Source organism: Hypomesus transpacificus, chromosome 16, assembly GCF_021917145.1.
Source record: "Hypomesus transpacificus isolate Combined female chromosome 16, fHypTra1, whole genome shotgun sequence".
In the NCBI taxonomy this organism is placed as follows: domain Eukaryota; kingdom Metazoa; phylum Chordata; class Actinopteri; order Osmeriformes; family Osmeridae; genus Hypomesus; species Hypomesus transpacificus.
The window spans coordinates 5303916-5326924 of record NC_061075.1 but is presented as its reverse complement, the minus strand read 5'-3'; the positions used below and the strand labels follow the sequence as shown (position 1 = coordinate 5326924).

At 42.6% G+C, this 23009-nt stretch overlaps 1 long non-coding RNA gene across 1 annotated transcript; it reads right to left on the bottom strand.

The window, feature by feature from the left end:
* Nucleotides 1-21071: 21071 nt before the first annotated feature.
* LOC124478795 lies at nt 21072-22106 on the bottom strand. Its single transcript, XR_006957274.1, has 3 exons — nt 21600-22106; nt 21367-21478; nt 21072-21293 (listed from the first exon to the last, which is right to left on the bottom strand). It is a non-coding gene; the product is annotated as an uncharacterized LOC124478795 (long non-coding RNA).
* Between the last annotated feature and the right edge of the window lie 903 nt (nt 22107-23009).

Below are 23009 nucleotides of genomic sequence, written 5' to 3'. Positions count from 1 at the left end.
GTACTTACTGTAAGTCACTCTGGATAAGAGCGTCTGCTCAATGAGTAAATGTAAATGTAAGACCAGCAGCTTAATAAACATAGGTGGGCTGTGTCCTTTCTTCAGGCTGAATTCAGACCAGCTGTCCAACCAGGTGGACTAGGTCAACAATGTGGGCTATGGACAGTGGCTTTGGACAAGGTCAGCTTGGTGTTGTCAGGCCAGGTAGTCATGAGGACTCTGGTCCTTGTTCGATTCAGTAGGACACCAGAGAAATAAGAGAGATTTAGATGTTTACCCCTGCCGCCCGCCCCCCAAACCCACATAAACAGCGCGACAATGGGTGTGAACACACAAACGCACTACCTTTTCTTATGCCAGCAGAGGGCGCTAAACACAAAAATGTCGCCCTTCTCTTCATGCCCGTGCCTAGAACCGCAGGCGTGCTAGATTGGTGTTGGAGCTAAAACCTACAGGCATGTAGTTTCAGGAGCAGGGTTGGAGACCCCTGGTATAGTCTATTCATATCTTGTCACGTCTAATGACTTGGGGACAAGACAATGCAAGCAACCTAGCATAACATATCATAGGTCTATAAGTACTAAGAACATAGATTACATCTATGACAAACTCAAATTAAATAGAATAAAAATTATAATAAATATAGCTGCAAGCAACAATGAAGGGGCCAAACAGCATTCGATATGGAAATTCAGTAGCTAAAGAAGCAAAGCAAAACTTTTAATAAAAGATTTGCTTTTTAAAATTGCATTATACTTTTCGGTAACGCAGTGGCGTTACCCCGAAACTTTTGATTACCTTCACGGTGTTGTGCAAAAGATATATACCGAATTTTGTAACGATGAGCCGACCCGTTTGGTTAATATGTAATTTTGAGACAACGTTCGAAATGACATGATGTGTCACGAGTGATGACATTTACAAAGTTTCGTCTCCATATGGTAAACCGTCGCAAAGACAAGGCCTCACGTCCGCTTTGGCGTGCTCTTTGTCAAATCATGTGCGCGTTATTCGTGAACGGTTTGACTTATCAATAACATTTTGATAACTTTTTGTCGGCATGGTCTGAAGATGATCTGTTACGATTTTCATGAAAATCGGAGCTGCGGCCTGGGAGGAGTTCGAAAGAGTTCAGTCGAATCATCTGCATCTAAGGAATCCAATGATACCTCACTTAAGAAAAACGATCTTACGGTTCAAAAGTTGTGGACGTAAACACACCTTCAACTTTGACCCCTTGGTGGCGCTATAGTGCTTCAGGGATTGACACGAAACTTGGTGACAATCAGGAGACCGTTCCCATCACATCTGTGTGCCAAATTTCAAAACTTGGCACCAATCGGTTCTATGGGCTGCCATAGACTCCTAGTCCAAAGTATAATAATAATAAAACTAACAAAAACTAAAAGCTTCGCTGCTGCTTGGACACTAATAATAATAATAATAAAACTAACAAAAATAATAGGTGCCACACAGGCCCCTAATAAAAAAACTAACAATTCCAATAGGTGCCACAGTAGCTTCGCTGCTGTTTGGCCCCTAATAAACATCCTAATATACAGAAAAGTATGCAATATACAATATACTAGACCTATAATGCACATAATGACCTATACTAACCTTATAGACCTATACTAACCTAGAACAGACCCATACTAACCTAAGACAACCTAAGACAAGTGGGGTACAGTTAGTGCAATATTGAGCTGATGTTGACAGTGTGTAAAGTGACTTGAGAGAAATGTATTGGTTACACTTTAGAATAATGGTCCGTGTTAATGAGTAGCTATTTAACACTATTAACTAATATGGAACCAAGATTAACTAAGCAGTAAGTAATAGCTAATTTACTACAAAGGTAGTTCCTTGGTAGGTATTTCGTTATTACTAAATAAATATATTCTCATTGAGAACTACTTGTGAACTATGAGCAATTAAGAAAGAAATACCAATTAATTACTAATCATCCAACATTTTGTTTTACTCTTAACATGGTCATAGAATTTCAGAAGCTTGTGCCTCAAATGGGTTCATTGTGGAAACCAGTTTATGAATATTATATCCCCCGAAAACGTTAGCTACAGGTTGAGATTGTGACTACTCTTACCAAAGGATGGACTGTCTGTTTATTTCAAACTTAAACATGGAATAATACAAATAATTATAATTTGTTTAAAATTGTTAATAATTAGGAAGTGATGCTGACACGCTCATGATTGGATTAGTTCACTATTATGAGCTCTTGAGTGTCAGTTCAATATGTTTCAGACTCCAAAGACCTACCTTTATGTTACAGTAGCCGCCTGAGGATTGGAGGGTGAACCCAAAAGTGAGACGCACTTGGAACGGGAGAGGCTGAAGGTCTTTTAATTGGCTCTGCAAAAGTAAGATTAACAAAAGTAGGAACAATTTTGGAACTGCATAGGCAACCGGCATCATCAAAACTTAAACATCAAGCAAGGTGGCATTAGACTGAGTCCCCTAAATACCCCTAACAGAACGAGGCCCAGGTGAACCTAATAACAAAATCAGAACTGAGCAAGCCGGGCATGAGGACCTCTAGTGGCCAAAACACAAAATAACAAGCAATACACTGACATATTTAGGATATGAATATGAACATATTGATGTTCTCTTGTCAAAAACAATTTGCATCCTTAATGAAGACATTGGTTGAATTTATGTTGCGATAAGCGCTAAACCACATCTTCCAGATTACAATGTTTGTTAGAATATCCCTAGTGCCTCACAGAAATGTATGCCTGTACCGTATGTGTCAAATATAAAAGTTTACATATTACTTGTGAAAACCAGCATAACTCCTCACTAATTACTCAAGCGTTACCTTGTCATCCTGCAGGAACTACTAGTGATGTGGACCATTATTTAAAGTGACAAACATGTTAACGCCTCACTAATTACTCAAGCGTTACCTTGTCATTCTGCAGGAACTACCAGTGATGTGGACCATTATTTTAAAGAGACAAACATGTTAACTCCTCACTAATTACTCAAGCGTTACCTTGTCATCCTGCAGGAACTACTAGTGATGTGGACCATTATTTTAAAGTGAAAAACATAACTCCTCACTAATTACTCAAGTGTTACCTTGTCATCCCGCAGTAACTGTAATCTGGACCATTGTTTCAAAGTAAAAAACATACCCTGCAAGATCTACACTGTAAAAAAAAAAAAGGGTAAAAAAACAGGAACAATCTGGCAGCTGGGACCCCAAATTACACCCATTAAAATACCGTAAAACATTTTTTTTTCGTTAACATCAATTATTCCAGTACCAAATGTACAAGATGTATCTGTAATATGACATTTCAGGCTGTTCTTTGCCCTTAAATATGACTTTTACTAACATAACTCCTCTGTAAAAACAGCATTTTCAATAAATACAAATTATGAATAAAGCCTAATTAAGTTACTATGACTTTCCATGTTCATTCAAAGCCACTCGTGTGCACATTACTCAGTATTCAGATACTGTAATCAGAATACAAAAACTCAACCATTTACTGCGCTTTAGATTAAATCTGTAGCGCCAACAATCTGGTCGGGTCGGAAAAGGACAGTATTCAACGAGGACAACACATTTGAAACAGATTAGATACGGATCTAACTGGACAACATGCACACTCAAGGTGAACAGTTATTAGACCCAAACTACAGACCATCACATTACACATATAAAAACAGAACGAACACAACAACAAAACTCCAAACAATGCTTATCTAACTAAGTTTAAACCTTTAACTCTGTAGCTTTTCAGCTTGCCGCGTGGCATTCTGGGTAACAGGAGCGTTGCTGCTACACAACTATCTAATCAACTTTCCTTCGTCCTACTCTGGCGTCTTTACATATATTAATTTAGCAGACACTTTTATCAAAAAGGACTTCCAAGAGAGAGCTTTACTATAAGTGCATTGGTCAATGATCATAAACAACGAGATAGCCCCAAAAAGGCTTTTGTAGTCTTTGAAATTGACTGGTGCATGGTGGGATTGCATGACGTCAACTAACCGAGCTCAGTTCACAATTCAAGGTTCCTATGTCTAAACCAAAAATTATGTTGTTAAGTTATTTGTCCGTGGGATGAAAGTAAACATCTGCAAAATAACTGTTAAAATAGCTCGTTTTGATAAAGTGAAGTTATGTGTTTTTACGGAACATTTTCGTGAAAATTTTATTAATATTTGTAAAAAAAACAGACATAATAGTGTATTTTTAAGTAACAACATTTGGCAGTAATTCTTATGTATAATTATACATTTACAGTTTGCCATTGTCTTTCTATCTGTATTTCCTGTCATTCAGAAATACAGAAAAAAACACGTATAATTTACAGAAAAAGTGCGGTAATTATTATTTATTTTTTACAGTGTACAACATAAAACAACTGCAGTGATTGGGTAACACTGAATAAAGCACTTTGTAAAATATGTCTGAATGAAACATTCTTTGTTTGGCACAATGATGAAACCTAGCATTTAAACAAAAAATCTGTATTTTGAAATTAAACATTCAACACATTCAACAAACTGCAAATGCTTACTCTTCGACTGGTCTGCCAACGCCTTCGTAAGCAGAGATTTGTTCAAACGTTTTAGGGCTGCCACAACGAATCTATTAAATCGATTAAAATCAATCATTCAAAATCAATCAAAGCATGGCATGCTTTTAATTTTTTGTGTCGCGCAACTATTACACCATTCAATAAGTCGCGGATATGTTTGAGTATAAACAAAAAAAATGTTCAGTTGAGCATGGCATGCTTTTAATTTTTTGTGTCGCGCAACTATTACACCATTCAATAAGTCGCGGATATGTTTGAGTATAAACAAAAAAAATGTTCAGTTGAGCGCCCAGCGGAGTCAGAGGAAAGGCCATCGGAGAGACGTTGGTGAGTAACGTTGTTCTGAAATACATGGCGGAGGCAGAGAAATCAGTAGCTACGACCCAAGTCATTAAAGGTGTGGGAGCATTTCACACTAAATACATCGGAAAAGCGTGTTAATTGACCGAGGTGAAGTTAGTTTCATATTCGACATTCGTCTCACATTCGGAAGACGCTACTTTGCAGCATCGCGTTAGGACCCGGTGAAAACTACCCATACCATTTTGAAAAATTGTTCATATTTTTTGGAATATAAAACGTCAAACAGACACCAGAGTATCTTAACAATGTCTGGTATACTTCCACAGCCTTTACTTGTTCATTGAAGTTTCAAATAAAATGATAGAAAATCACTTATCTTTTGAAAATAGCTTAATCCTTGCAAATCTTAACTTTTTTCAAAAAATAATTGTGTCAAAAAATCTTAAATATACACCAGATTTTTGTAATAAAGTCTGGCCTACTTCCACAACCTTTCAATTTTCAATAAAGCTTTAAACAAAACTCAAATAAATAGCTCATCTTGGAAAATAGCATTTAATCCAAGCAAATATTACTAATTTTTTTTAAATTGTGTGCCTGTTTGTGCACATTCTGAAGATTTTTTGCACTGTGAATTTGCACTGTCAGTTCTGTTTTTGAACAAAGGGTTGTAAATTAATGCTTTTTTGTTTTTTTATCTGAATCATCAATTAATTGAAAAAAGAATCGACAGATTAATCGATTATTAAAATAATCGTTAGTTGCAGCCCTAAAACGTTTGTTAACCGGACAAATCGAGGCGACAAAGCGTTTGCTGACCTGTTGAAGAGTAAACATTTGGTTTCTTAGAACAATATACGGTGGCTCACAGGTGCACCTCACACCAACATTAGCAAAAATTAAAAACAAAAGTTGAAAACACAACGACATTAACAAAAACGAAACATTATAAAAACGCTGCATTTCAAAAAACAATCAACTACTTACAACACCACAACATAAAGTGACAACACAACAGCATTGGTTCACACCACCAACATCAGCCGAGAACACAGCAGCATTAGCTGAGAACACCACAGCATTAGCCCAAAACACAACATTTGCAGAAACGTTTTATGTCAAATTGCTCACAACAAGAAGTTCTCCAGACCACCTGTCTTGGAGGTTTAATTGTTATCGAACATAACGCAGTACAACATCGCTGAAACTAAGAAAGGGCATTTTGTTAAACATATTATTATTAAAATATAATAAAACCAACTTACATTTGTGACGGCCTCCTCAGCCGTCAAGTGGCTACACCTGGGCCCATTGGTTTCCTCCCCTTTAAGAGGACGTCAGAAGAGAGAGACGACCCTTCCGTTTGTCCGCAGCACGCTTTTGTTTTGAGTTGTGGCAACCTTTTGACTTTTGTTAATACACCTTTCAACACTGCTCGCTATCATGAGACACTCACACACATGTACACCACTGACTTACTGACTAGCATACCTCACGTCTAGTTATGTTAAATTAGTATTCTTTAATAAATTACCACAGCATAGTTCTCGCGCATGTGTTCCCCTTTGTTCTGTCTCAACCCCTGAGCCGGGTTCGTGATACATTAGTGAATTTAAGTTGTGTTCTTGGTTGGAATAATTTAAAATTGACCAACTGTATTTTGGTGGGAATCCAACTATTTCCACTTTACACTGCCCCTAGTGGTCTGGAGAACTTCTTGTTCAATATGGCCGCCCACAGTGCCGATTTCAATAAGAGAGACAGAGATATGTAAAAACAAATCTGATCCTTATCCTATTTGTTACCCCCCGTTTTCTTTGGTTCCTTATTATCTGCCCTAGGCTTGTCCCAATTGGCCATGACAGAGCTGTAAACATTTATCTTGTGCATACCCCTTCCCCATACAGTGGGGATAGCTTGAAGGTTTTCAAGAGTACGGATGCTAATCAATATGCTTTGGCTGGATTGGTGGATGACGTGAAAGTGCGGCACATGGCCACCAAGGACTTATATTTAATCATGGGAAAGTTATTTATTATTAAAGAAAAATCTAATGTATGTTTTTGGTGGTAGTTTACTCTGACTAGGTAGCAAGTTGTTAGGTAAGTGGCTAACAGCTAACAAGCACTCATCTTAGTGCCACTTAGCTCACAGCTAGCTGTCATTAATCTTGACAATGTTCTTTACTGCCAGAAGCAGGGCTTGACATTAACTCTTTGAGGCAATAAGCGCAGGTAGTTCAGGCAGGTCAATCGGGCAGCGCGTGTCATCCATTTATCGGGGACGTAAGCCGTCTTACTCCACCTTCCTTTACTCCGCCCACTACCACACCCATGTTAACAGTGCATATCCATTGGACCACGTCCGATAAGGCATCTTTAAAAGACGCGCGGATAGGCACATACACGCACACACTCAGCCATTTGTTGTATGATCAGTGCTGCTGCCACCCTCCACCTTTTTGGAGCAGAATTCACCGAGATGAACTTCACCGAAACACTAAGGAAAAAAGCTGGCGTTGCCTTTTCAGCGTGAGATATACAAGGTGTGGCGTGAGAGCGTGAGAAATGGTTGAAATGCGTGTGTCACACGGCGAAACCGTGAGAGTTGGCAGCTCTGGGTAAATAAACGTAATGAGTGGCACTGCACATAACGTTAAGTGGGGAAAATACATTTCGCTTCCACTTGCCCTACAGAAGAAATCCACTTGTCCCAGAAAAGCAGATGAGATGTGTCGAGCCCTGAGATGTGTTTGGAAGAACATGAAGGGAACGAGCCCTACGGAAGGTGTACAGAAGATCTACGACTCAAACTATTCAAAATATTTGCTATCAAAATATTAGTGCATGACTGGTCTACTAGTCTACTAGTTTTTTCCATTGCTTCACAATCAAATCCATTCCACTTTATCAGTAGGGGGAATACCCATAGCAATATAAATCTACTCTGCGTTTTCCTGGTTTCCAACACAAACGGTCTCATCACGCACGCAGATTCAACTCCCATACTCTTTGATCAAAGCGTTGCGCTTGCAGCTAGCACTTCAGACATGACGAGATGGACATAAGGTTTTTTTCGAGGAAGAGGAAAGTAAGTCAGAGTTGCCCAAGTTTTCCCTTCAGTGGAAATGCACCCTTATGAGACATTCTCTTACTATAATAGCATTAAGTCACAAAGATCCTTCTGCAAACATTATGATTATAGCTTCTTATTGCCTTAACAACCCTTACAAAAATAAGTATACTATAAGTATACAAAAATATGGATAGTACACTTTTAGTTCACTTTTGATATACTTTTAAGAAGTATACTTATAGAATAGTTCACTTTTGATATACTTTTAAGGAGTATACTTAGAAAATAGTACACTTTCGATATACTTTTAAATATGCTTTGAAACAGTTATGCTTTGAACAGAAAGGTTGCATTTGAAGGTTATACTGTCAAACTGACTAAGGAATGAAATAACAACGTGAAAAAATTAAGATAGCATGGCTCATTGGCATCATTCCCATGATGCAAGGCGGTAAACAGTGTTAAAGTTTTCTGACAAATTTGCTGTTTGTTCAAAATACAATTGTGACTTCATGAATTTCGTTCTTTAAATGTAAATACATTTAATTGTTTAGTTTCGGCTGCATTAAAAAACCCATTCACTCTCCGCCCGACCTCTTTCTTTGCCACAGTGGTGGAGAATGCGTGCACTGAGTTAAACCCTGGCAAAGAAGATGTCTCAGCGGAGCAGCCGATCTCCAAGCCAAGTGGAGGGCCCTGATGTCCCTGTCGACCCCGCTACTATACTGGGCCACCTACTCAAAGCATCCATAGACCAACAGAGGGTGACTCAACAGCTTGTGACAAACCTAGGTCAACTGACGAGAGGGTGGCTACAGACGCAACACGCGGCAGCCACTGATGCACGGCGCACAGCCAACCAGGTCCTGACCAAGCTTACGGCCGACAATGAAATCGAGGCTTACCTGCACACCTTCGAGGTGGTGGCGGGCCGGGAAGGCTAGCCACGAGCTGATTAGGCTAAGGTGCTTGCCCCATTCTTGAGCGGAGAAGCCCAGCGGGCCTGTTACGCCCTTCTAACGGATGAAGTCTAGGACTATACGTGCCTGAAGGGCAGCCGTACTGGCTCGGGCCGGGTTATCCCCAGGAGCGGCAGCCCAACAGTAACAGACCTGGACTTATGTTCCTGGGGTTCCTCCTCCCGTGCAAATGGCCCAGCTCCAGCGCATTGTATACCGTTGGCTACAACCTGAACGGCGTGGTCCCAATGGCGTCGCAGACCAGGTCGTCATGGACCGTTTCCTGAGGGAGCTCCCTCCTGCCGACCGGAGAGCGGTGGCACAGCAAGACTCCAATACGATACAGGAAATGGTCCTGCTGGCGGAGCGACCAGGTCCATGACTTCCCTTCACCCAGGGGAAAACGGAACCCCCCATGGGCCCTAAGACGCCACCCCCCAGACCTAACAAACCCTATAGCCCAAAGATGATGCCGGGCCAGGTTCCTTCCCGGTCTTACCCCGTAGACGAGCCTATGCCAACCGACAGACCAAGTCAGCGTCCCTGGGAGGTGGGCTGTACGCTGCACGGGGAATCCCAAGAGGGGGCACCCTTTCGTACGGTCAAGATCCAAGGAAGACCGGTTCAAGCCCTTCTATACACCGGCAGTTCTATATCCCTGTTGCGGCCCTTGCTGCTACCGCGGGGGCAGCGGATAGAAGGCTCCCGACCGGTTTCCTGTGTTCACGGTGACACACGTGATGTCCCTGCAACGGCACTCGAGGTGTCAGCCCGGCCAGGCAGATGGACCCTGCGAGTGGGAGTGGTTCGTGGACTCCCTGTTCCATTTCTCCTCGGCCGGGATTGGCCAGGCTTGGAAGACTTACTGCGCACCCCGCGAAACCCCAAGCGAGGCCAACGGCCAGAAGCCCCGTACCCTGGCCAACCAGTAATGTCCTACCTGGCAGAAGAAGAGGAAGCAGACGGCAAAGGTGAGCCTGACTTGTCCATTAACCCTCTCGCTGACCTCTTCCAACAGGCCGCCCTACGGGGCTCCTTCCAAAGGGAACAACAGGAGGATGAGAGACTGAAGTGCTGTTGGGCACAGGTCAGGGAAATAGAGGGGAAGCCGCATGGCCCCACGCCGCTCCCTGCAACATACTTCTCTATCTCCAACGGACTCTTGTATCACATCACCCAAGGAGGTGAGGAGGACGTACGCTGCCTGGTGGTACCACTGGGAAAAATGCTCACGGTCCTGGAGCTGGCCCATTCACATCCCCTTGGGAGCTACTTGGGGATCCATAATACCCTGGCTCAAATCCAACCCCGATTCTTCGGGCCAGGGATGAGAGCGGACGTCGAACGCCTTTGCAGACCTGCCCCGAGTGCCAAAAGACCGCTCCCCAAAAGCCACCGCCAGCCCCTTTCATCCTGTTGCCGATAATCGAAACCCCTTTCGAGAAGCTGGGTATGGACTTAGTGGGACCTCTACCGAAGTCAGGCCGCCGACACGAGTACATCCTGGTGCTGGTGGATCGCAGCCATCCCGCTGCGTAAAGCAACGTCCAAAGCAATCGCCATGGAACTCGTCCAGCTGTTCAGCAGGGTCGGGATCCCAGAGGACATACTGACGGACCAAAGTACACCGTGTGTTTCCCGTATGATGTCCGACCTCTGCCGGTTGCTACGGATTCACCACCTGCGCACCTCCGTATACCACCCCCAGACAGACGGCCTGGTCGAGCGCTTCAACCAAACACTGAAGAAAATGCTCCGAAGAGTGGTGACTGAAGACAGCCGGGACTGGGACCTTATGATTCCGTACGTCCTTTTCGCCGTGAGAGAGGTGCCCCAGGCTGTTGTATGGCCGGCGGCCACGAGGGCTCCTGGATGTCGTGAGAGAGGCCTGGGAGCAACAGCCATCCCCCCTATGGACGGTGATCGAGCATGTACGGGAAATGGAAGAGAGGATCCGATGTGTACGACCAATAGTGAAGGAACACATGGAGGCGGCGCAGCGCACCCAGCGGAGAACCTACAACCGACCCGCCCAGCCAGAGAGTTCTTCCCGGGTGACCTGGTGTTGGTCATGATACCGATGCTCGGTGTAAATTCCTTGCGGCCTGGTAAGGTCCGTACACCGTGACTGAGAAGCTAGGTCCGGTCACCTACAGGGTACACCAGGCTGGGGAGAGAAAAGACACCCAAACATACCACATCAACCTGCTGAAACGCTGGGAGGAACCCGAACCTCCCCCCTCTCTGTTTTCACCCGTCCTCTCGAAGACGTTGCATGGGCGAAGACCTCACCGCCACGCATCGCCAGGAAGTGAGGGAACTCGTAAGCCAGCACCAAGACGTGTTCGTCCCTAGCCCGGGCTACACGCAACTGCTACACCACGATATCGTTACCCCACCGGGAGTACGGGTCAGGTTGAAGCCGTATCGTTTACCCGAAACCAGGATGAAAGCGATAGAGGAGGCAGCAGCCGAAATGCGACGACTAAACATCATAGAGTCGCCGCACAGTCCCTGGTCCAGCCTAATCGTTGCTGTCCCCAAGCCAGACGGGAGTCTGCGCGTCTGTAAGAAAGTCTCCAAGTTCAGCTGGGAACGGCTCGCTACGTGTCCACACTCGACCTTACTAAGGGCTACTGGCAGGTGCCCCTGACTCCTTCAGCTAAGGAGAAAACCGCCTTCAGCACACACAGTGGCCACTAGCAATACAGGGGGGTATTTGTCGTAGCTCGCTAAGCGGTTTAGCGAGCAAATTTTCAGGCTAAGATAAAAAACGCCCCTCTTTTTAGTTTGTGGAAGCAACTTTCGATAAATCACCATAGTAACATATCAATTAGCACTAACCTGCTCCAGAGCAGGCTAACGTAAGTGTAGCTGGATAAGCTTGCCACACCCCCGGAACATAATTGGCAGCTCCCTTTTTGAGAGACAAAGTTGACCAAGGAGATATATTCTACTTAAATTAGCTTTCCATACCAATAGAGTTCAACGCAATTGCAATATCCTTTATTTCACATGGATGAGTTCTTGTTTGAGCGGTATCGATTCAGCCGACAAGGACTCATTTACTGTGCGTGTCCACTGCAGCGACGCGAATCGCTTGCCATCGCTCGCCTTCCCAACAGTCCACCACGCTCGGGGGCGTTTCAAACAGATTAATGTAGAATGTAGTTTCTAAAATCACAGTTGTAGTTGTCATGGCCAAGTGTGCAGACTTGGGTTTACGTAGTCGCAACATCGATCAAAATACAACTTGTATACAAAATTCAAAACTGTTTAATAGACATACACGTTGACATGTGTAAAAAACTTTTACTATATTCCTCAGTCTCTGCTAATCTGTCGATACGATAGGGAGTTCCAGCCGGGCTAGCTAGCTAGTTACAGTACCACAGAACGAAGTTACGTAATGTGACTAAACTGAATTTGAAAGTACAAGTACCCACAACTTCGGCAAACATTGCGCCATGCATCTTTTTTTTGTATTAACATCTCTGTACGAATACAGCTATGTATCGTACAGGGCTGGGTAAGCAGCCACACAAACGATAAGTTTCTCCTTCACCTTGAAACCTAGAAAGCTAGAAATGTTTACCATGGTTGCTACGTTACGAGAAACAAGAAAACACTCCGATTGGCCATCGCTAGCGAAAATCGCTCCTCATTTGCATAAAGTTGAGAACATCTCAACTCTGTCGCGTCGCGTCGCTACCCACAATGCACCACGCAAGCGATTCGCCTGGCTCCATAGAAAATGAATGGAAAACATGTTGTCGCTTGCATCGCGTCGCTGCAGTGGACACGCACTGTTACTTGCAAGACCTTCTCGGGCAGTACACCGCAAATATCACACGCCGCAGCAAGCTTTATGCTTTATGAGCTCATGCTGCTGTATGTGAATGTGTAACGCTATGGTTTAAGAAATGTCTTGTCTTATCTGTTGTACCTCTGCTTTTTATGTTTCACTGTGGGCGAGTGGGAAACGTCATATCGATTCCTTTTTATGTCTTGATATGTGAAGAAATTGACAATAAAGCTTCCTGAAACTTTTACTGTGCTTCAGACTCTCTGCATAGCCTTGAGTTTTTTTTTGCGTCAGGTACATTTTTATACAGTATAGGCGATGCAGAAAACATTGGCAAAGCCGCAGCATGCGTTGCTGTAAAAGGCTATTGGCGCTTAACCAGCTGATGAATCAATTCATCATATTTCCTGGCCATGCAGTCAATGAAATCAAAGAGGGATTTCCACATAAGCCTACATGCATATGCACATATATAGTACATGATATAAGCGCTTTCAGTAGGCCTACATATATTCTCATAAGTGTCTATGAATTTGTATCAATTAGATACTCTTTGGCCTTGTTTTCATACTTATTCTGATAGAGTTGATATCATTATTTTAAATAGCAAGATCTAATTCGATGATTAATTTCCATCAAGCCTACTGCCGGCAGGCACATTTAAAGAAATTCGATCTGATTGATTGGGGTAATAAAGCACTTAAGACGAGCCTATACATTTTACCAAAATACGCATTTAGCTTATCGGCAATTTTTTGCCAAGTTGCCTGTCTTGCTCTGGCAGCGGTGGCAGTGTTTGACTTAGCCATGATAATATGCTTATTGTCTTCGTAGAGACTCATTATAATAGTTTGCTCGGATGGCGAGAATATCACCGCTCTCTCTTTCGTCTTTTCCGCCATCATGCCGTTAGAAAATCACTAACCGCCAACCCAAAGAAGTGCAGCCTGGCTAGGTCAGAAGCAAGCTACCTGGGATATACCAGTGGCCGGGGCATGGTAAAGCCACAACAAGCCACAGTAGAAGCGGTGCGTAACACCCCTACTCCAAGGACCAAAACCCAGATGAGAGCCTTTCTAGGACTTGTGGGCTACTACAGGCGATTCGTCCCCAACTTTTCCTCTATCGCCGCCCCTTTGTCAGATCTAACTAAGAAGGGCCGCCCCGAGTTGGTGGTATGGACGACCGCTGAGGAAGAAGCGTTCCTGAAACTAAAAGAAGCCCTCACCACAGAGCCTGTCCTACTTCGAATGCCCTTTTCTCCTTCAGACTGACGCTTCGGAGACGGGGTGAGGGGCGGTTTTCTCCCAAGACGTCGCGGGTGAAGAGCACCCCATACTCTTTGCTAGCCGCAAGCTAACCCCCGCCGAAAGCCGGTATGCTACCGTGGAACGCGAGGCTCTGGCCATCAAGTGGGCCCTGCAGGTGCTTCGTTATTAACTGCTGGGCCGACGCTATACCCTGGTGACCGACCACGCACCCCTACAATGGATGGCCCGGGCCAAGGACAGCAATGCCAGGATCACCCGTTGGTTCCTGTCTCTGCAGGATTTCTGTTTTGACGTCAGCCATCGTTCAGGAACGCAACATGGTAACGCCGACGGCCTCTCCCGGCTGCACGCGCTATGGGCAGCTGTGCTGGACCCACCGGTTCCCCGGCTCCATGCTTGGGGGGGGGACTGTGATGTCGCAGCCACGTAAAGACTGGTATCAGCGTGGGTCCAGCCACCGCCCACAAAGGACCACTGGCACTAAGGACAGCTCCTCCCGTGTTTACACCTCTCATTGCGCACAGCTGGCGATAATATGAAGACACACCTGCACCGAATTAGACCTTGTCAGCCGTGCCATAAAGGAAGAAGCGAGACCAGTCCAGGGTGGGGTGAGAACACAGCGCAACGACAGACAGCTACAATACGTTAACTCACTGTCTCACTTTCCTCAGACTCGGCCAATGAAAGCGGGCACGACCCCCTCCCTCGTTAACCAACGGAGGCAACCGAAGACGGACCCGGATTCTGTTATTTTTGGTTTACTTTCAAGTCAGGTGGCTGAGCGGGTAGAGCATCGTGCTAGTAATCTGAAGGTTACCATTTAGATTCCCGGCCGGTGCACATGACGTTGTGTCCTTGGGCAAGGCACTTCACCCTACTTGCCTTGGGGAGAATGTACTTGTACTTACGGTAAGTCGCTCTGGATAAGATTGTCTGCTAAATTACTAAATGTAAACTTACTTTTCCGACTTTCTTTTCGTAATGTTTAACGGGCCACCGGACCCTGTCTGCCGGGTGCTTGAAGTTGATTTTATTGTTTTGTTTCGGCTGCATTAAAAAACCCATTCACTCTCCACCCGACCTCTTTCTTTGCCACACAAGGTATACTTTTAGTACTTTAGGAATTTATACTTTATTAACTGAAAGTGCACTACACAGGCTACTTTACAAGTTTTAAAAGTAAACCTAAAATACACTATAAGTGTACTTTAAAGTGTACTAAATGACCTAAAAAGTGGCCCAATTCAGTTACAAAAATAGTTTATAAATAAGTACACTGCTACTAAATTTTCAGTTACATGATAATACAGTAGTATACTTTTTCACACTAAGTGTACTTACAAAATAAACTTGAAGTATACTTCTCTTTGTAAGGGAACAGTGAGCTAATCAGGAGTTAACGTTAGCTAACATGCTAGTTTTTCCAACGACTGAATTTTTGTTGTAAATATATATCAGAAATGGGGGGTCGGACAGACCTGCCCCCACTGCTAAAATAATCCTAGAAGAAACATTGAACCTATACCAATTGTGAATTTGATATGCTGATAAAATGATTTACATCTCAGAAACATTCATATAAACAATCTACTTGAAGCTTATTTCAATTATCAATATGAAAGAATGCTCAATGCATCTCCATGTCTCCTGATACAGATGGTTGAGATTGAGAGTGAGTCAGAGGCAGGGGCAGCATGCAGGGGCAGTGGAGACAGCTCTGTTGCTGAGGTGAGTGCTGAAAGGTGATAGGCAGTTTTTTCTGCAAAGAGTAGGTTAGTCCTTTCTACATGGCCCGACCAAAGTTTAATTTCTAAAAATCTGAAACAAACAAACAAAAACTTTGGGTTTGATTAAGGTGACCAAACACCACTAATGAGAGTTGGTCCAATAACATGAGACATGACATTTGTTATGCATTGATGTGTAATGCCAATTTCTGGACTGTTTTAAGGTCATTATCAATATGAAAAAGTGCTCGATGCATCTCCATGTCTCCTGATATAGGTGGTTGAGATTGAGGGTGAGGTAGGGGCAGCATGCAGGGGCATTGGAGACACCTCTGTTGCTGAGGTGAGTGCTGAAAGGTGACAGGTAGTTAAGGAAGATGTCCCATTGGTTATTGGGATGTTAAGTTTTCAAAATCTTTTATGTCCAGTCCCTCAGTATATGTATAACAAAGGCATAATCTAGCATGCCTTAAGTTTACTGTGAAATTATGAAAATTAATAATGAAATGGAATGAATAGCCAATTTAATTCATGTCATTCCATTCCATCCATTTTCATTTCTAGGAACAAGAGACATTAGATAGGGAAGAGGGAAATAATGAGAGCACAGTGAGAGTGACCCATTCTGTTGGAGATGCAAGAGAGGGGGATGTTGAAAGAGACAAGGGTGAGAGGAGTCAGTCTGAGAGAGACGAGGGTGAGAGGAGCCAGTCGGAGAGAGACGAGGGTGAGAGGAGCCAGTCTGAGAGATGACGGAGAGGATGTGTACCACAAGCCAAATCACCCTGACCCAAAAGTCATTCCCCCCCAGAATCTGCTAAACAAGACTCTTACCTTAAAGAAAAATGGTTTAGGGACTTTCCTTGGGTTCATTATGTGCCAAATGCATGGGAGGGGGGGGGGTGTTCTATTGTAAAGAAGCATTCAAAAGGCAGGTAAGCCCTCTTGCTAAATGCACTGATCTAGCCTTTGTAGTTTGTGGTTTTAAAAACTGGAAAAAAAGCCATTGAGAAATTTCGAGCAAGTGAAAAAAGTCACAAACACAAAGTTCCTATCAAAACACACACACACCTTCAAAGAAGCATTGAAACGCAGTTATCATCAGTTAAGATGCAGCAGCAAAGAGAGGCCAGATCATACTTGCTAAAAATCATTTCATCCGTTTCTTTTGTCATCAGGGTCTAGCATTACGTGGACATGAGAGTGATGGGGGAAACTTTGTTCAGCTACTAAAGCTTAGAGCTGAGGATGATGAGGAGCTGAAGCGTTGGCTCAGAAAGCCCTGCAACCATTACACAAGCCCAGAAGTGCAGAACGAGATTTTAAATATTATGGGCAACTCCGTTGTGCATAAAATATCAATGGAAATACACAAGGTGTCCCCACTCGTACTCAAGAGGCCATATGCCTACATTATGTAGATCGTGATTGCTACCTCATGAAGACTTTGTAGGCCTTTATCAAGTCTCCTCAACAACAGGGAAAGAGTTGGTTCGGATGACAACTGATGTCCTCCTTTGATTGAACCTGCCCTTATCGTGCCTTCACGGGCAGAGCTATGATGGCAGGTGGAGCTAAAGGCGTTCAGGCAGTCATAAAAGAAACACAGCCTCTTGCTCCGTTCATTGCATTAATCTGGTGACTCAGACAGTCTGTAGCACAAGCACTATTGTGTCTGATGCGCTGGATTTAGTCCACAAACTTGGCCCTCTTCACCATATATCTGGAAAATATAAGACAATCTTTAAGGAGGTTGCCCTGTCAGAAGCAGGGAGTATCCGAACTCGAGATCCATCTGCCCCACACAATGGCTCATGAAGGTGATAGCCATCCAGGCAGTTTTAGATCATTATGAAAATATTTTGGTCAGTCTTGAGGAAATGGCACCTGGTTCCTCCGACACTTGCTTAAAAGAGGGCTACAGGAGAGATTTCAGAACGGGCAGATTTAGCTTGGCCTTGTTATGGCCCTTGAAGTTCTTAAAGAACTTGAATGTATCAACCGCTCCCTTCAGGGCAAGACAGTGAGTGTCTCAGGGATGCTGGCTGCGGTTGATTGTGTGAAAAACACAGGTCAAATAAAGAGATCTGATGAAACATTTCATCATATATATACCCAAGCGTGTAATCTGATCCAGGATTTGGACATTGAAGCTATCCAGACTCCTCACATCCGGGGACCCCCAAAGCGCTTCACAGGAAATGCACCTGTATGGAGCTAAATCAGGGCCAAATGTTTTGTTAATTTGAAAAAAAATCTGCAGTCGAAAATCTAAAGCTTGACATTGAAAATTTAAGTTTTGGTCGAAAACTTGAAAAAAAAAAAACATTTATTCAAAGAAAAAATAAGTGTTCAATTTTTTTTTCAGGTTGAATACAATTTCGATAACATTTTGGAATAATTTTGAATAAATTATAATTTTTCACTTTCAAATTTTACATAGTTTCACATTTCATGTTTTGAGATAAAAAACTTTTTTTACGGGTTAATTTTAATTTTTCATTTTTTTGTTTTTGAGTTTCATTTTTTTGTTTGAGTTTTAGACTTTTGGCCCCGATTTTGCGTAGGGGGTGTGGCTTCAACTCAGAGGCGGGAATTATGAGTGGCAGCCTAACAAAGAGGCAGAAGACTCGGCAGTGGGGATGGCGTCCGCTCCGCCAACACAGTCTCATACTTCTGCGTATCTATGACACGGGTTTACACATCTATTTTGCGTGCCATATATACGCCAAATCGGAGATCAGTAATTAGACCTGTGTGGTAAATATTGAGATGATAGTTGTCTCGAGTTATAAACAGTTAAATCAGAAACCATTTTTTTAAATATCCCTTCCAAAGCTGGCAAGAACCTGGCCTGAATAGACTAGGCTTACATCTTATATTTCCTGTGTGTGTGCCCATCTTTTTTTCTTATTTATATTTACAAGAATGCTGCTTGGTGTTGGTGGCAAATAATAATTATTGGTTGTTATTTAAAGGTGGTTGAGGTGAAAATTACCCCACAAAAACGTATAAAAAATACATTTGGAAGCTTCAATATTGTGAATCTCCGTAACATCTGAATGAGTCTGAATGAGTCTGAATGATGACGTATAATGGATAAAGAGTTAATAAAGTTCTGCGTGTGATAGAGACGCATTTTCTGTTGATAGAAATGATGGGAGGACTTTGAGTATAAACTGCACGCAAAACAGAGATTTGGCGTATATGTCACGCAAAATAGATGTGTAAACCCATGTCATAGATACGCAGAAGTATGAGACTGTTGGCGGAGCGGATGCCATCTGCCGAGTCTTCTGCCTCTTTGTTACGGTGCATTCACACTGCAGCGGGGCGGGCAGAGCGGGGCGTCGGCTTCCAATTCATTTTCAATGAAACCAGGCGTTGACACCCGCGTATGGCATTGTGGGAAGGCGAGCGGGGCGTCAACGCACGCGTAGGGTATTGTGGGAAGGCGAGCGGGGCGGCGAAAGTTGGATTTTTCTCAACTTTATGTCAATGAGGAGCGTGAAAACGCCAGCGATGGCCAATCGGGTTGGTTTCTTGTTTCTTGTAACAAAGCAACTGTTGGTCATGGTAAACATTTCTAGGTTTGACAATTTCAAGATGGAAGAGCAACTCATCGTATGTGTGTCTTCATACCCAGTATTGTATGATACGTCTATGTTCGATTACAGAGACGTAAACAACAAAAATGATGCCTGTCCCAGGGTGGCTGAGGTTGTCGGCGTCCCTGGTGTGTTGTATTTTGTACTTTAATTCAGTTTCTTCACATTACTTAACTTTCTTCTGTGCTAGCTGCATAGTCTAGCTAGCTCACCCGGCACACGATTGACATTCAACGCTGAAATGCTGGCTGGCAGCCACTCGCTATCCATACAGTGAATGTGTAGTGGCAAGTCATAATCTAGCGATTGATTTGCAGAGATTTCGAGTAATATAATAAAAGGTTACGCTTGTCAACGTTTATGTCTGATGCATCTTTTTTTCCAGCCGGAACAAGACCCGTTACATAGAGTGCGGGTGGCATTTAATCTTTCACTCGGCTTAAAACAAGTGTGGAAAAAGATCATCTATTGTGTGCTGTAGATAAAATCATGTCAGATCTAGAAAGCGTGTCGGATTTGTGCTTAATGTGTGTAAAAGTTGTATTTACTGTTGTATTATATTACTAGAAATCTCTGCAAATCAATCGCTAGTTAATCCGCTATTTGCGGATTCATATATATTATATAATATACAGAAATATCAGTTGTAAAATTACAGTTAATAAACTGACCCTTCTACAACCGATGCTACAGCAAGCACACCCTACAATTTCTCTAGAAATTGTACCGTCTTATTATTATTATTATTTTAATAATTACGATTGAAACGAGTGAGAATAGGAGTTAAGGGAGTTAAGTCATGCCTGTCTTCGCCTGGGGCCCCCAAATCACTAAATCCGCCACTGCGTCAGACCAACGCAGCAAATAGCTATGCTACCTGTATGGGGGTGACAGTGGAATAGCACTGCCGAAAAGCATGGCTAGTCAGGATACATTATTTTGGTACAGATAGTAGATTTTGTAGAGGTACTTGGGCGGATAAGTGCTCTACAGAACATAGATATTGAAGTATTAAATAGTTTGAGACTTATCGAGCACTGTTCGTGTGCAAGATGTACAGGTTGTGGAGGGCGATAAGTGCCAGGTAATGTTAGCTAACACAGCTAGCAACAAAGAAGACAATCTGCTGCGTTGGTCTAACGATACCACGCCCCTCTTGTTTGCATGTGAGATCTGAAATAAATACATCACAGAAATAAATGTGATGTGGAAATAAATGTGGTTTGGAAATACATGTGGAAATAAATGTGGTGCGTAAAAGTCTCAAAAAACAAATAAATGTGGCATTAGGAAATAAAAGTCCCATTAAATAAATAAATGTTGTCTTTACAAAAACGTCATTTTTAAATAAATAAATGTATTTATTTATTGATGTCGGTAAATGGATTCAGCTATATAATTATATAATGTTATATTTATATATTTATTACCATCTTTTTTTTATTTAAGAGTTTTTTTCATAGCCGTATTTATTTATGTATGTATCTATTCATTTACCTATTTATTTATTTTATTTTGACTAACTCGGCGTTCCATACTTACACTCAATCTTAACTATTGAAGATTGCAGATCGGGCTGGGTTTACCCAGTCCACGAGAACATAATAGTAGCCAGTAATTGCAGACCATGCCGACTCCAAGGAAAAACAATGAAAGAGAGAGATCATTTTCTATTAAAAAAAAACATGGTAAATGCACCAGAATGCGGGAAATTGCATCTACATCTTTTTTTTTTATTCGGGGGGAGAAACCCCCAGACCCCCCGCCAAAATGTCCAAAATGCAGTCAGTTAAAGCATGCCTTTATAATGCCAAAGGTCATCTCTATCTTGACCCCTTGTTCTGTTCAGGGCCACATTAAAAGCAGTCTGTGGCCGTGTGTTGGGGTCAGGATAGGGGGTCATCAAAAAGGGCTGGCAGGCGTACCCTCGGTCCCCTACCAGCAATCCACTGAAGAGCCCTGAAGTAGAACATTTATATTAGCATAATCAGTAACAAAATGCAATACAAAATGTTACTTATAATTGTCATACCTTGCTCTAGTCTGTGGCACAGTGCAGACTCCCTAAAGATCCGGGAGTCATGGACTGACCCAGGCCACTTTGCCTCAATGCTGGTCACCAAGTATTGATGGTCACAACTCATCTGCAAAATAATCTTGTGTTAAAATCCATCCACATAACAGTATTAACGTGAGGGATACATCAATGTACATTAGAAGGATTCCTACTCTACCAGTATAACCAAACATGTGTATTTGCTTTACCTGGACGTTGATGCTGTGGAATGACCTGTGATTAATGTAATCGCCTAAGGAGTAGGATGAATTTCATATTCAACAGTAAACATCATGGGGCCTAGATTATTCATAGTTGAAGTTTCAATTTAAGTGAATATTTATATGTTCACTGCTATGTCATAAAATCGCTTTTTAATTGCGTGCATGGGCAGGTGCCCTGGGAACAAATGTGTTCAAGAGCTGTGCTAGAGCAAGCACCACCTTCCGAATTGCGTGGCAGACGTAGTAGCGAAGTAACGCAACGCTACGCACACAGTCTGTGGGACTGTGAGCGCACGGCTTCGATGACTCACATTGCCAACATACGGCTTAAGCAGCAGGCAAAAATATGTCATTCGCTCAGCTGAGAATCGATATCTTTCATAAAGATGGTCATCATGGAATGCCAACGGGTTTGCCGGTCTCTAAAAGTTCTGGCTCTTCTGAACGCACCTCTCGTTATTTACGCACCAAGCTCCAGATCCACAGGATCTTCTATGAACGGGGACGGCATTACACGCAAGAATGAGTTAGTGGGCGGGGTTTTTATACCGGTTGATCTCTGATCTCCAACTTAACCTGCTCCCGACCAGCTTAGGCATTAAGCATGTGTTACGATGGCACACTACCCCGGTAACAAGTGATCCACCGTCGTAGTACATAAAACCCTGGGTTGAACCCGAAGTTACCTCGCTAACGTCAAATCTTGATTTGTAGTACAGGCCCCAGGTGTCAACGAAATAAATTAACAATAATATATCGTAATTGATTTGATAATATAAAGGTTGTGCCAAATGTGTTGATGTGTAGTATACGTATCAAAGTGTGGTTTAAAAATCCTTGGTTTGGTATAAACAACATTAATGTTGAAGCAATTGCTTCTTAAATGTTTGTGTTTATTTATCAGGCTTTTTGTACGATGTTGGCAATATTAGAATGTTTAAAAAAATTGGGAATAGCGCGGTGTTTGAAGCGCTGAACTACACATTAAGAGGTTGCAAGTTCAAATATGCCTGAATGGTACTTTTGAAAAAGGTTTAACAACAAATTATCCATATCTGTGTCTAACTAGCTCTGTCAATCTATCTGTAGATTGTTAGTAATGTGACCAGCACACCAAATTAAATCAATTAATTTTTAAACAACAGTATTAAAAAAGCACTGAATTCGGCAACTTGGACATTGAACTATTCATGAAAAAACAACCAGAGAAAGGCCAGGTTGACCTAACCTGGTGTGTGTGACATTTGCAATCTCATTGATTAGGTTTAAAGTGTATTTTAATTGTCAGATAACAGGTCAACATGATAAAACAGTGTATTTGTTTAATGATGTTATTTATTTATTTGCACAGTCAGCAGAAATTTGCTGTAAAAGGACGTCTGAGAATGTTTTTCG